Below are 12,642 nucleotides of genomic sequence, written 5' to 3'. Positions count from 1 at the left end.
ATAAGAGGAAGATGAATTCAAATGTTATTTGCCAGTAGTAATAGATGGTACCACTCTGGTTCTGCCAATCTGCTAAATAATAAAGATGGACCTAATACAGGAAGTCAGTAGGAGTTTTGCTTGGCTACGGAATGTAGCATAGAGCACTAGGAAAATAATGAATTTAAATACTAAATATCTGTTGTGTTGGCCTACATTCTAATCCGGTCTCTAGTGAGTTAACTAGCTAAATGTTTATTAGCATCACTGAGAACAAGGAAGGACCCATCTCCTCTGGTACCAATTAATTTATTTGTTAGATGAAAAGTAAAATTTAAAGTAATCTGCAAATAGTCTATAAAATGTTAATTTTGATCAAAATAGTAAAATCTTTACCAGACTTTTTTTGTAATGTCCATCAGTGAAGGACAAGGTAGAAATGCTGTTCATTTTAGAGTCAGTAGAAATTTAAATTTTTATCATATGTCAGAGTAGACATGAAAGAAATGGCAAACCTATAAGACAAGAAATTTTAAGAATTAGCATTCAGATAATATCACATTATCAAATCTGAATTATATAAATAGATATTACTACATTACTAGCATTGAACATTTCATTATTGGATTAGAAAATGAAAGTTTAATACCAAATGGCATTTCCATATGAATTTTTGACTATGCATAAAATACCACAAATGAAGTTTGAAAGTTGCTATTGTTTTTAGCCATGTCCAGATTGGATCAGTTTTTGAAAGTCTCCTTCTTTGCTCTACATATTAGGCTGAAAAAATCCAGGACAATGACTTCAATTTTATTGCTCTTACTAATCTGAGATCTCAAGTTTTAGTTTGTCACTGCTAAAGGGAAAATAAAAGAAGAAATAGTGGCGTCGTTTTAGTGCACTAAGAGTAGAAAAAAAAGTAGAGAAGTAGAAAGAGGCTAGAGAGACAGAGGGGAAATAAACTTGGCAAAAAAAGTCTTGAAGTGCAGGAAGGTCAGAACAGGAGAGAAAGCTTGGAGGAGACAGATGTGCTTGGGAACAAAAAGGGTAAATGCAATTTCTGGAGTAGAGCGAAGCCTTGGACTCATTAAAGCAGAGCAAAACAATCAAGAAGGAGACTTTGGGGAGCAAAGAGAGCAATCACACCTTGGAAGGAAAAAGAGAAAGAAACTGGGAAGTGGGCCTGAAAGAGGAGAGCAGGGGAGAATTGAGAAATGAGGTTTTGGGAGAAGAGATAGGGCTTTGTTAGGATGGAGTTAAGCAAAAAATATTGCTGAAGGCTCCAGCTCTCTGAAATGTCAGCCAAGGTGGCTGTCTGTAAATCTCCAGGTTTATTTATTTGTATTGCCACAATATATAAAGGAATTTATTTAGTTAGTGAAATGCATTTTTTTTGCATTCTGCAGAGCCTATTCTCCCTTTAGTGTACATGCTAATGGGAGATTGTTGCATATATCGATGGGAGAACAGATGTCTCTGAGTAGTTTTCCATTGGCAATTTTTTCTTGCTATTTAGAATTTTTAAGAATATGTGAACTTTTGGAAAAGTTTGCATAGAATGTGCCTAATTCATGCAGGCTAGAAACTCAGAAATTTGTACTTAATTGTGAAATACAGAGGGCTGACAAACGGCTAGATGATATAACCCTGAATCACTTAATCACTAACATGGTTAGATTGTCAATGTTGTTATTCCACCAGAAAGTGCTCCCCTGCATGAAAAACAGTTGTACACTGTATTCCAAAGACTATCTTGGACAGTGAATTAAGCAGTCTGGGTGATTAATGGATTCGGTGAATGCTGGAATGGATTAATCAGTCCTTGATTATGGTGTTCCAAGAAGTAAAGAAGTTATGAAAAAAAGACATGAGTTCTGTTAATGGTATAGTTCTTCCATTTAAGTATATGAAGTTTCATAGAATTTGTCCAATTATACAATCAGATGTGACACATTAGGAAAAGAGTCTGCTTCCTTTGCTCATAACAATTAGTATGTCACTTTTCAGGTGGGATACCTGAAGGCAGCAGAAGGCCTTGAAAAGTAACATACTGTTCTTCACATAAAGAGTAGGTAAGGAGTTTAAAAGCTTCTTTCAATATTTTGCTTTTTTTTTTCCACTATATATCAGCACAATGCTTTGAAAAGTTTCCTTCCTTGTTTAATCTGATCGTTGTCTTTACAACACTGAGCGGCAAACTGAGCTAAACCAAAGCAACCTAAACCCCATTGAATTTGCAGTGTCTCATCTACTAATGCCCACATTTTGTCACAGGTTTCATAATTAGTTAAGTATATAAGAATGTGTTTGTACCTGTTGGCAAACCTATAGCTGATCTGTGAAGACAAAAATAAGGAATACAAAATGTTTTCACAACAACTACCAAAAATACTACTTTTCTTCTACTATGATGGGACATTTGTTTTATTTTGGACTAGGATATTAAGAAACAAATATTAAACACTTCTTGTACTTAGAAAACACACCTTGTCTGGGATCCTGATGATTTAAATCTGTTCAGTTTAGTAAAAACATACATAAATATGTATACATAAAGTTCTTTTCCTTGTTGAGTGTTACAGTGACACACGCATGCATAAATTAGTCTGAAAAAAAGAAGTCGGATGGGTTGCACAAATTCTTTTAGGTCGTTGTGATGTGGGTAGAGAGGACAAACCATTCCCAAAAACTAGAAGGATATGGGTTCTCTGCCATGTCACTGAGGGGAGGAAAGGACAGACTTAGATATATTAGATGCAGGAATTGTCGGGTTCCATGTGTTGAACCAGCTGCCATGAACAGAGTGGTTTCTGGCATCTGGTCTGAATCATCTGCTGGTGGCTGGTACATGGACCCATAATCATCATATCAGAAAGAGGGAAACTGTCTGGATTCCATTTGAATGCTGACTGTTACAAAGGGTCTTTGTTTTTAGCAGGGATTGCAACCCAGGATGAATAGAATTCTGAACTATTCATTTAAATCTTGGCTGCAGGAAAGATTATTTTCCTTATTTTGACTAGTCTAGAAAAGGCTGATACAATCCTTGGTTTGAGTTTTGTCATTTTGGGGTACCCATCTCAAAACCAGGCTGAGCAGCTTTTGTCATGATATGAGTGACTGATGCACAAAAGAGTCTGGTATCCCAAGACTTGCCTTTCAACTGACCTCTGTGAGACTGCATCCACAGCCTCCCATAGGGATCCGAGTGACTACTAGACCCCCAACAGGTCAGAGAATTCTGCCAACTTGCATCAAGTTTACATTAAAACAAGAAAGGAAAAATAAATTTTTAAACCTTTCAAATGGAGAAACATTTTGTGAATTAAGATTTATTACTTGGTTTCATAATCTGTTACTTGACAGCAGCTGGCTATACAAAGTGTGGAGTCTATTGGATTAGTTTATATAACAGATGGTTCTGTTTTCAAATTTATTCCAAATGTTCAGATGCTTTAGTAAATTAATATTTCCCATCTGATAATAGCTCATGGATTCAGCTTTAATCTTCGGTCTTTCAAAAAAAAAAAAAAAAGAATTAAGAAAGACCACTGGGAATCATTGACACTCAATTTGAAAATGATAGCCTGGGGAGTGACAGGACTGGGGCAAAATGCATAAGAAATGGCAGCAAGAGTACTGTACTGAGGTTTAAACTAAAATCACAGTGTATGCAGTGTCAGAGTGTATTTCTCAAAATATTTTTATTGGAAGATTTTAAGACCTGTTTCATGTCTTAGACAGTTGTGTGTGTTTTTTGCACTATCCGTAAGTTCCACTTATATAAAAATCAGTCTTGAAAGAGCATAAATAAAGCAATACCAGGACAATAAATTCCTTTAGCTTTATGAAAGTTCTGTAAAGTTAGTGAGATTATCATTGTAGTGCAACACCCTATTGCGGTATAAGAATTATAATGAATGGCTCATCCCATATATTTTTTGATCCATTGGAAGAAAAAGAAAAAAGAAATCCAAGACAGCTTCTAAACACCTGCAGGCAGTACAGTGTTGTCTGTTTCTTACTCAGTAGACATATGGAGATGTTCTATGTCTGCATGTCAACCCTATATCAACTTTCAACAATTTTCTTTCTTTGTCTAAACTGACATCTAAAAAAAAACTTACTAAAGGATGTGAGGAAAATAGGAACTGCAAACAGTGAAGCTGCTGTTTCAACATAAATTTGCTCTCTGTATATAGACGTGATGTGATACCTGTTTATATTACATAGCACTTTTAATTAGGTAGCCCACTTTTCTACAGAATTCCAGCCTCATTAATGACTATGACAAATGGTGCTCATTGTAGATTGGTCTTTATTTGGCAGTTCTTCATAGTCTCATTTTTCAATATATTACCATATAAATTATTTATCATGTGCCATCTAAACCATGTCCTCAATATAGAAATTTTACTGTGTACAGAAATATTTCTACTGAGCCCTTGCATTAGTGCCAATGGATTAGTTCAAAAAGAATATGTGACTGCAGACAGGATTTCAGAACCCTAGAGTTATGTGCCCAAGCTCCACGTGTGATGTAAAGGGAGAGCAAAGACATTTCACAGGGCTATGTGGATTAACTCTCAGGTTGAATAGACTGCTGTCCAGGGATGACACATAGAGGAGGTCTGAGAAGGAAAAATGCTCTTAAAGTCTTTCCACTGTGAAAACTTAAGTCTTGCACTTCGGACAGAAATCTATCCCTCATCCTTGGTGAAGTATTTAAGTTCCTGCTTTCAATAAAGAGCAGGAAGCATTATTATTTCAGAATTTGACTGGAGGAGGAGGCAGCAAAGGATTTGAGGGTACTCTTACTGTGATATTGGTTGTGCAACAGTTTACTGGTTAAGCATTCTCTTGACATTTTAGAAATCCAAGTTTCATTATTTTCTGTCTCACTCTGATAGAGGAATAAAAAGTGTGCTCAACAGCCATTGCACTGTGCACTAAAGCAAGTTCCACTCAATAAGGCAAGAAGGAAGATCAGGTGTACCAATATTTCTTAGTTTAATGGCTAGACCATGCACTTGAGAATGAAGGAAGAAAGGAGTGAGCATCTGCTACCCAAAATAGGGAATATCTATTTTGCTGCTTTTTCCTAATATGGAGTCCTTAAAAAAATATGAAAACCTACAATGGAGTGCAGGGCTTTCGGATCCAGTCCTGCTGTTGCCTGGAGCCTAAAGCTTGTCCAGAAAGTTTATGAACATCATCCTTTCATGTTGTGGCAGAGTTTCAAAAGCAACCAGTGTTCTACCCTCCCTTCCTTGCATTCCCCAAAGCCTATTGTGTGGAAGCTTTGAGTATGACTCACCTCAGAAGAAAGGGGAAATTGAGACTGCACCTCCTACATCCCTGAGAATTGCCCTATTGACTAGACTGTTGCCTAACAGGAGGCACCACCTTCTTGGTCGGTTAGGTTTTAACAGAAATCAGTGGGAGTAATCTTCTTAATAGATATAGATGGGAGTTTTTAGAGCCAAATCAGGCCGAGGAAAGCATATTAGATTGAAATAGGCCCTATTTACAGTGACATACCTCTCAGAGAATGAGAAGTAGAATTTTAGGCACATGTTAAAATGTGAGGTTATTGAGACTCTTAGAGAGATGAGGTAATTCCAAGACTGGGTTGAAACAGACATGGGTGTTAGAGGAGCTCAGAATGTTTTTATCTTAGTGATAGTCCTGTCCAGTAGGGACTATTTTTATCACAGAACTATGACAGACTATAGATAAAACAGTGAAAGAGCATAAAGTGGCCAGGCTGACAGTTTAGCTGACATTATAAGAACAGTGTAAGTGAAGAGTAGAGCTCATCCTGAGGCCTCTTTGGTCTCAGTGATCTCAGTTACAGGAGTAAGAGCTCAGTGCACTTGCTGCACAACAAACTAGGAGCAACCATGTTGTCCACTTCAGAAAATTTCAGATCCTTTGACTTTCCCAGCAGGACTAAGAGCTACAATAGGAGCTGAGACAGAATCAATTTACCCTAGGGAAGCTTTAACTACTCTAGCCTTGACATCCTTCTGCCTCCTGTATGTTTCAGTCTCAGTGTTAGGTTTTATGGCAAAACTCAGGTAGCTCTCCTCATTCAACAGACAGCCTTGAGTACCATGCACTGAATAAGGCCTGGCTTCGTTTAGAAGAACTACATCGCCATGGACTCTGATTGTATCTATGTATGCGCGAGGGAGGCACATCACAGCTTCCTAAAGCAGTTTGCAGTGCAGTAACACAGGAACAAAAATCAGACCGAAGGAACACGGACCATTCAATCCTGCGATGTATGGCGGATCCTCATGTGGGTCATCAGTGGGTCTGGGCTCCTGATTTGTAACACGGCTGTTTAGCACTTGAGCTGACAAAGTAATTTGTAGTAGCAGAAGACTTTTATCTTCCACTAGGGGGGAACGGATACACATACTTTGCTGGTGAGTTAACAAATCTTTGCTAGCCCATGAACAAATTATGAGACTTGGGGGTAGTAGGTTAACTGGTCCTAAGGCAAGGATTAAGAAAGTCATAGTCTGAAAATAGAAACACACCCCAAGAATGATGCCTTGTCTCCTTTTATCTGTCTGTGTTTCTGTGAGCTTTTGGAAATGCTTAGGTCAAACTTTTTTTCTTTGACTGAGAGGGGGGAAAAAAATGAAAAAGTAGGACTTTAAGGAGAACACCATGTATTGAAAGATGCACAGTAAAAGTGTATGGATAGTTGAAAAAGATAATTTTTTGGTGACTGAAAGCTGAGTTGTCAGTTCAAAAACCCTCAGCTGCCTGCACCATAGACAGCAGTTCCTGTGCTACTCACAGTGGCTCAAAGCTCCCTCAGTTCATTCACCACAGTCAATAGCACCTGACCTGACAAACCATCCCAGCTGTTTCTACATCCAGTTACTGAGAAGCAAAGGTGACATGACCTGACATTTAGTCAGAGATCTTTCCAAAATCCAAAATAGTGACGTTAAGATCCCAGTTCTTGGATCTTTGGTTTCTGAAGTTGGGAGAGCTTTTGAGTTTGGGTCTCAGTCAGGCCCTCACTCCTGTGATGTGCCAAGGGCCCCTGGCTTCCCAACAGCCTTATATATGGATGCTCTTCTGACTGTGTCAGCTTGGGCCTCAGTCGTAATTGAGCTCTCAGCTTTTAATTTCCCTATGCCTGTTCATTCTTCTATTAATGCCAGTTGTCCACCCTTTCCCACCCTCGTGGGAATGAATTTTCATTCACTGTGGGCCTCTCCAGTTCCCACTGTAGTCAATGAGTGCTTTGCCATTGACTTCCATGAGAACAAGATCTGGCCTTTCCTATTTTTTTCTCTCTTCTCCACCCACAGCTGTTGTCCATCTATTCTTATGTGGTTTCTCTAGGCTTTTTTTTTTGTAATTCTGTGTCCAATATTATAAACTTCATAATTTTTTTCTAATATTTCTCTGGCCTCTTTATGCGCTGTAATCTGAACCCTTTGCTCTAAACCTCCCTAACTTTTCACACACCCATTCCCTTGTCCTGCTTTCATTTTGTTTCTTTTCCAGCTTTTGGCTTTCCTATTTTAACCTCTCTGACTGACACAGGAAACAGAAAAATAAACGAAAGTACTAAGACTTTCACACAGTAGCTGAATGAGGTGGTGGTTTGAATTCATCAAAGGGTATTCGTTTTTCAAATTTTAATAGCCTGGGTAGGAATCTTGTTCATTATTAATCTGTGTTAGAATTGTAATGAAACACTGTGGTGGTGGTAATTAAATTTCAAGACAGATGCTTCATAAATAAAGAAGCATTTCATAAATATCAAATTATGCCACTATCTTAACATGTGCAGGTTCTCTGTCATCACAGAAATGTGATAATTATCTCTGGAGATTCATTACAATTTAAGAATGGATAAAGAATAGAAAATGTAGGCATGAAGGAGGGAAATACCTGTAGCATTGAGGCTGTACCTTAGCTCTTTTGTATGTGAGTTTTAGAGGGGTTTGCATTTTTAATTCAGTGCTCATTTCAGCAGGGAAAATTAGTATGTAGTTAAGTAGTACCTGTCTTCAACAGTACATTTAACTGTATGTTTCACTAACTGCTGAATAGCACTTTTCCTTGCAACGGGCTCTCCCTTTGAACACTACTCTGCTCCCACTGGTGCTTTCATAGATATGGTCAACTTGAAAACTTATTTTGTTGGGTTTTAAAATCTCTTGAAGTGAGACTGACAGGCCTGTAGTTTCCAAGGTCTGCCTTCTTGGCCTTCTTGAAAACTGGGACAACATTTGCCAACTTCCAGTGAGCTGGGACCTCTTTGGATTCCCAAGACCTCTCAAAAACCATTGAGAGAGGTTTTACAATTACTAAAGTGTTGCAGTGAGGTCCATTTTGTGAACTGGAGAGAAGTTTCAGTTACACATCACCCGCACACAATATTCCTCTAGCATATTCACATATAAATACAGCAGTAGATTCATCCTTGTATCGTATCCATGTTAAATTTTGTGTGTGCAGAGGTGTGCTTCATTGTATAATTCCAAATCATGTGGCAAAATCCAGTCAACACCTTTGTGGATTTAAATGCAAATCAAGTAGTTCTGGCATTTAATTTTTATTAATCACAAAGTACTCTAAACTTTCTCAGAGCCTGATCTTTTCATCCTAAGCTTGTTTGATCTTCATCCAAGTAACCAGCATGATTCAGTATTCTCCCAGGATATAATATTATAGTTTGCAAAGTGATTGTTAAATGCATTAATAATTTCAATGGGATCATTAATAACATCTCTTGTCAGCGACCTAGCTCGGATAATAACTTTCTTGTGACTTGCATAAAGTAAATTTTTTTTCTGGGGGGAAGGGTATTCTTTTCCAGAGGTTTCGAGATGTCTTTCAGTTGTTTTCCAGTGGCTGAAATAGCTTTTAACTGTGGTATGTCTTGAGGTTTATGCACTCATTTCTAAGAAAATGTGATAATTGGTTAACCAATCATTCCTCTGTAGTTGTCCTGATTGCTTAACCTAACAAATCCACCAATATTTTCTGTAAATAACGGTAATTATATGTATTTTTCATAATAATGTCTTAGTAATACAAAAGAATTTAAGGTAGTAAATGTCTATTGACAGAAGTCATGTTAATGTACTAAAATAGTATGGGAAAGACTTATCTTGGGGACTGAAAATTAATTTGGCAGAATTTCAGTTTATAAGACCAATGTCTTATAAATCATTGCTAATATTTTCATATCAAGATAGTCACAGGGCTGCAAAGGGTAGCTCTCTGGCTGTTGGCATATTGTTGAGAACCCTAAAATGCAATGTAACTTGGAGAGAGACAGTGATCATCTTTGCCTCCCTGTTTACCCCTGTCAGACTGATAGATTGCTGTCTGGCAACATTCATCTTGCAGATCACCATATCCTCCTTGAATGACAACAATCTATCCCTGTGCATCTCTACATTCCCTATATTGCTGTCCCCTCTCTACTGTGTGTGGAATAAAGCAAGTCCAACTACTTGCTGGCCACAGTTCAAGCAAGAATCACTCTTCCTTCTTTATCTACCTTGCTATGATGTGTAACAATGGAGTCAAGGGCCAAGGTGTCATCCTTTATCAAAGGAAATAAGTTCATACAAAAAAATTCAGTTGTGGAAACAATATATCCTGCTAAAACAATGAGAGGGAAATCCCTGCCAAATGTTGACATAACTCACTAGCAACCAGTTCTGTAAGAAGTTGCCTCTGTGCATTGTCTAATGTGAGCAAGCCAGATTTCACTGTCTTAGGAAAATGAAAAAGTCTAAGGTAGGTCTGCTTGTAACTGTCCTTCACTGAAACATATTCTGGTTACTCTTCTCTGCTTCTATCTGATACATCAGTGTTGTACAGCTGAAGAACAAGATTTATTATGTATTATCAGCAGCAGTCACATCTTTGTGGTTTTTGCACATGCATTGAAATGGCAGGATGGGGTCCATACCTGTAGACTACAATGGTTACTATGGTTTGTGTTCTTTGCATAGTGAATGAAGTATATTTACAGGTGCAAGACAATTAATTTACTGTCCCATCCCTGGCAGTGTTCAAGGCCAGGCTGGATGGAGCTGTGAGCAACCTGGTCTAGTGAAAATTGTCCCTGCCCACGGCAGGCGTTTGGAACTAGATCATTTATCTTGTTGGTTGGGCTTCCAACCCAAACCATTCTATAGTTCCATGATTCTATAATTCTATGTATTCTTTCTAAGCCTAGAAATTTTAAATAACATTTTTCAGAAGCATATTGTTATAACTGTACTTTTGGAAGTACAATTTTATCTTGGCTCTCCTGTTCTTCAGTCCATTCCCTAGGTCAAATTAGAGTCACCCGTAAGAATCTTCATCTAAAGTCAGCAACCAGTAGGTGCAACTGAGTGGGTTGTACCAGCTGGGAAATGCAGGCATTCCCACAGTGACTGTGTCATTGTGTGCACTGGCATAAGCATCACTCTTGGTACTTTGCCTTGTTGTGCTTACCCTCTTCCCTTACCTTTTGCAGAAAAAAAAAGTTCACCATTTAGTGGCTGCTTTACTTTTCTGCATCATTTCACCGAAGCAATGCCTAAAACAAAATAAGGGTACACAATTAGCTGGAGACAGTATTTTCCAGCAAACCCCAGCTCAGACAATCATTAGTAGAGTGGAAAGAAGGATATTCAATCTGGCCTTGTTTTACACAGTCCCTATAGGCGTTATTTATTATCAAGGTACTAAACAAGATGCTAATCAAGCATTGTAGCTTCTTTTCTGTGAAGTTTTGTATCCTGTAGCTTTAATTCTTCTTTGCATGCAGGAAAACTGGGTAAGTATTTATCTCTTCTATTCAGGTGAGAGGCTGAAACTTATGTTGTTAGTATTACAGAATCATAGAAATTAAAGATGGAAAAATTTTATTAGATCATCTACAGTAGTAGTTCATCATCTTGCCAATACAAGCATTTTACTATAGAACAATGACTCCTTGCCCAAAGCCGCAGAGAGAATCAGTGTCAGAGCCAGGATTAAAACTTAAGGAGTTTCTGGCTCCCTGTCCTCTCCTCAGACGGCGAGAGCATACTGCAGAAAAGCTAGATTGTCCAAACATTAACAAAAACCAGCAGGGATGATTTGATTAATTCAGATTTGTTGCTAAAAGGCCTGTAGTGTTTTTGATTAGCTCTTGGGCCCTCATCAGGCTTAGAGGGGTGTGTGTGGTAAATTTCCTTTTACCAGTATGTTACCGACAAGATCCTGAAGTGATGTGTATTCTTGAGAAACCTGCAATTAAAACACTTCTTCAAGCAAATCCCTATGAATATATGGATCAGCATCTTTATGTTAAATAGGTCAGACTTAATCCTATAAGCTCTTAAAGACAGGGGCTATGTTTTCAATGTGTCCATACAGTGCCTTATTGGACACTCTGAAAAGTATTGTGATATGTATAAATAATAATATATATTTATTTACTGGACAGGAGAGCTAAAGTTAGAAGTTGTTTCTGAGGGGTAGCTTCACTTGTTCATAAGAAACTGCACCATGAAAATTCTATATGCTTAATGTGCCGGGCTAAACAAAATACCAGTTGTTCTGCATCCCATACACATTTGCAAGGATGAGTAGTACATGGGAGGTACTTAATATTGTTATTATTACTGCATAGAACTCAGTGTATATATTTTTATAGATGCTCATGTAGCATCTACAGAAAGAACACTCAAAAAGTCAATATTTGCTGCACAGCTTGGTTTTCACTTCCACACCAGAATTTTCTCACACATGTTTCTACAATAGAAGTACTATTATTGGTACTGGAAAAAGTGCCTACTATTACAGATTTCAGATGTATCTCATTAAAAGGTCTTGTTTTCAGTAGCTAAACTTTAACTATGTAAGGAAACTTTTCATTTATATGTGTCCACCTCAGATAGGATTTTTTTGAGAAAATTTCTAAGAAAGTGAGAAGAAAAAATGCAACTATTTTAGTGAGATCTGAATCCCTGTGTTTAGTAACAGGAATATAAAATTTGTCAAAAGGGGATCTTTATCTTAGATGTCTGCTTTCTTTCTGTTTCGAACAAAGTTTTCAGGATATTCTGAGATGTTCTGGAAGCAATTTTTCTTCTCTCAACTTTTCCCACTTAAAAATGAAGTTTTCCACTGGTCTGATTCTGTTTGCTCTTGAACACCAAGGTTTTTGCCTCTTCAGTGCTCTTTTGGTCCTTTCCCCATTGTCAGATGACTTCTCAGACACTAAAAAGTGACACTCAGTGTTGAGTTTTACGTTGCATTTTAGCAGGAATCTGAGAATGAGTGGTTACATGCTGTGGCAATGCAGAAGATAATGAGAATTAACTCTGCGTGCAGCTAAGGTTGTGCTTTCACAATCACTTGAAGATGATCTAAGTAGATGCTTCTGCCAAAAGTGGTGACCTCACCTATCCCCAGACAATGGTGGCATATTCCTGCTTCTTGACTTTGAGAGAACTAACCCAGATGAGGACTACTAATTTTCAGCTGAATTAGTTTCCTAACACTATCCATGAAGATGGTAGCACAGAAGTAGGGGTAAGATTGCTTACCTCTGGCAGGGACAGGAAATGCTAGCTCATACAGGCAGCAGCTGGAATTGTCTTTATTTAGTACTAGCAGTCATCCTCC

This window comes from Corvus cornix, chromosome 1A (assembly GCF_000738735.6).
Source record: "Corvus cornix cornix isolate S_Up_H32 chromosome 1A, ASM73873v5, whole genome shotgun sequence".
Taxonomy (NCBI): domain Eukaryota; kingdom Metazoa; phylum Chordata; class Aves; order Passeriformes; family Corvidae; genus Corvus; species Corvus cornix.
Note: the sequence above shows the minus strand (reverse complement) of the source record.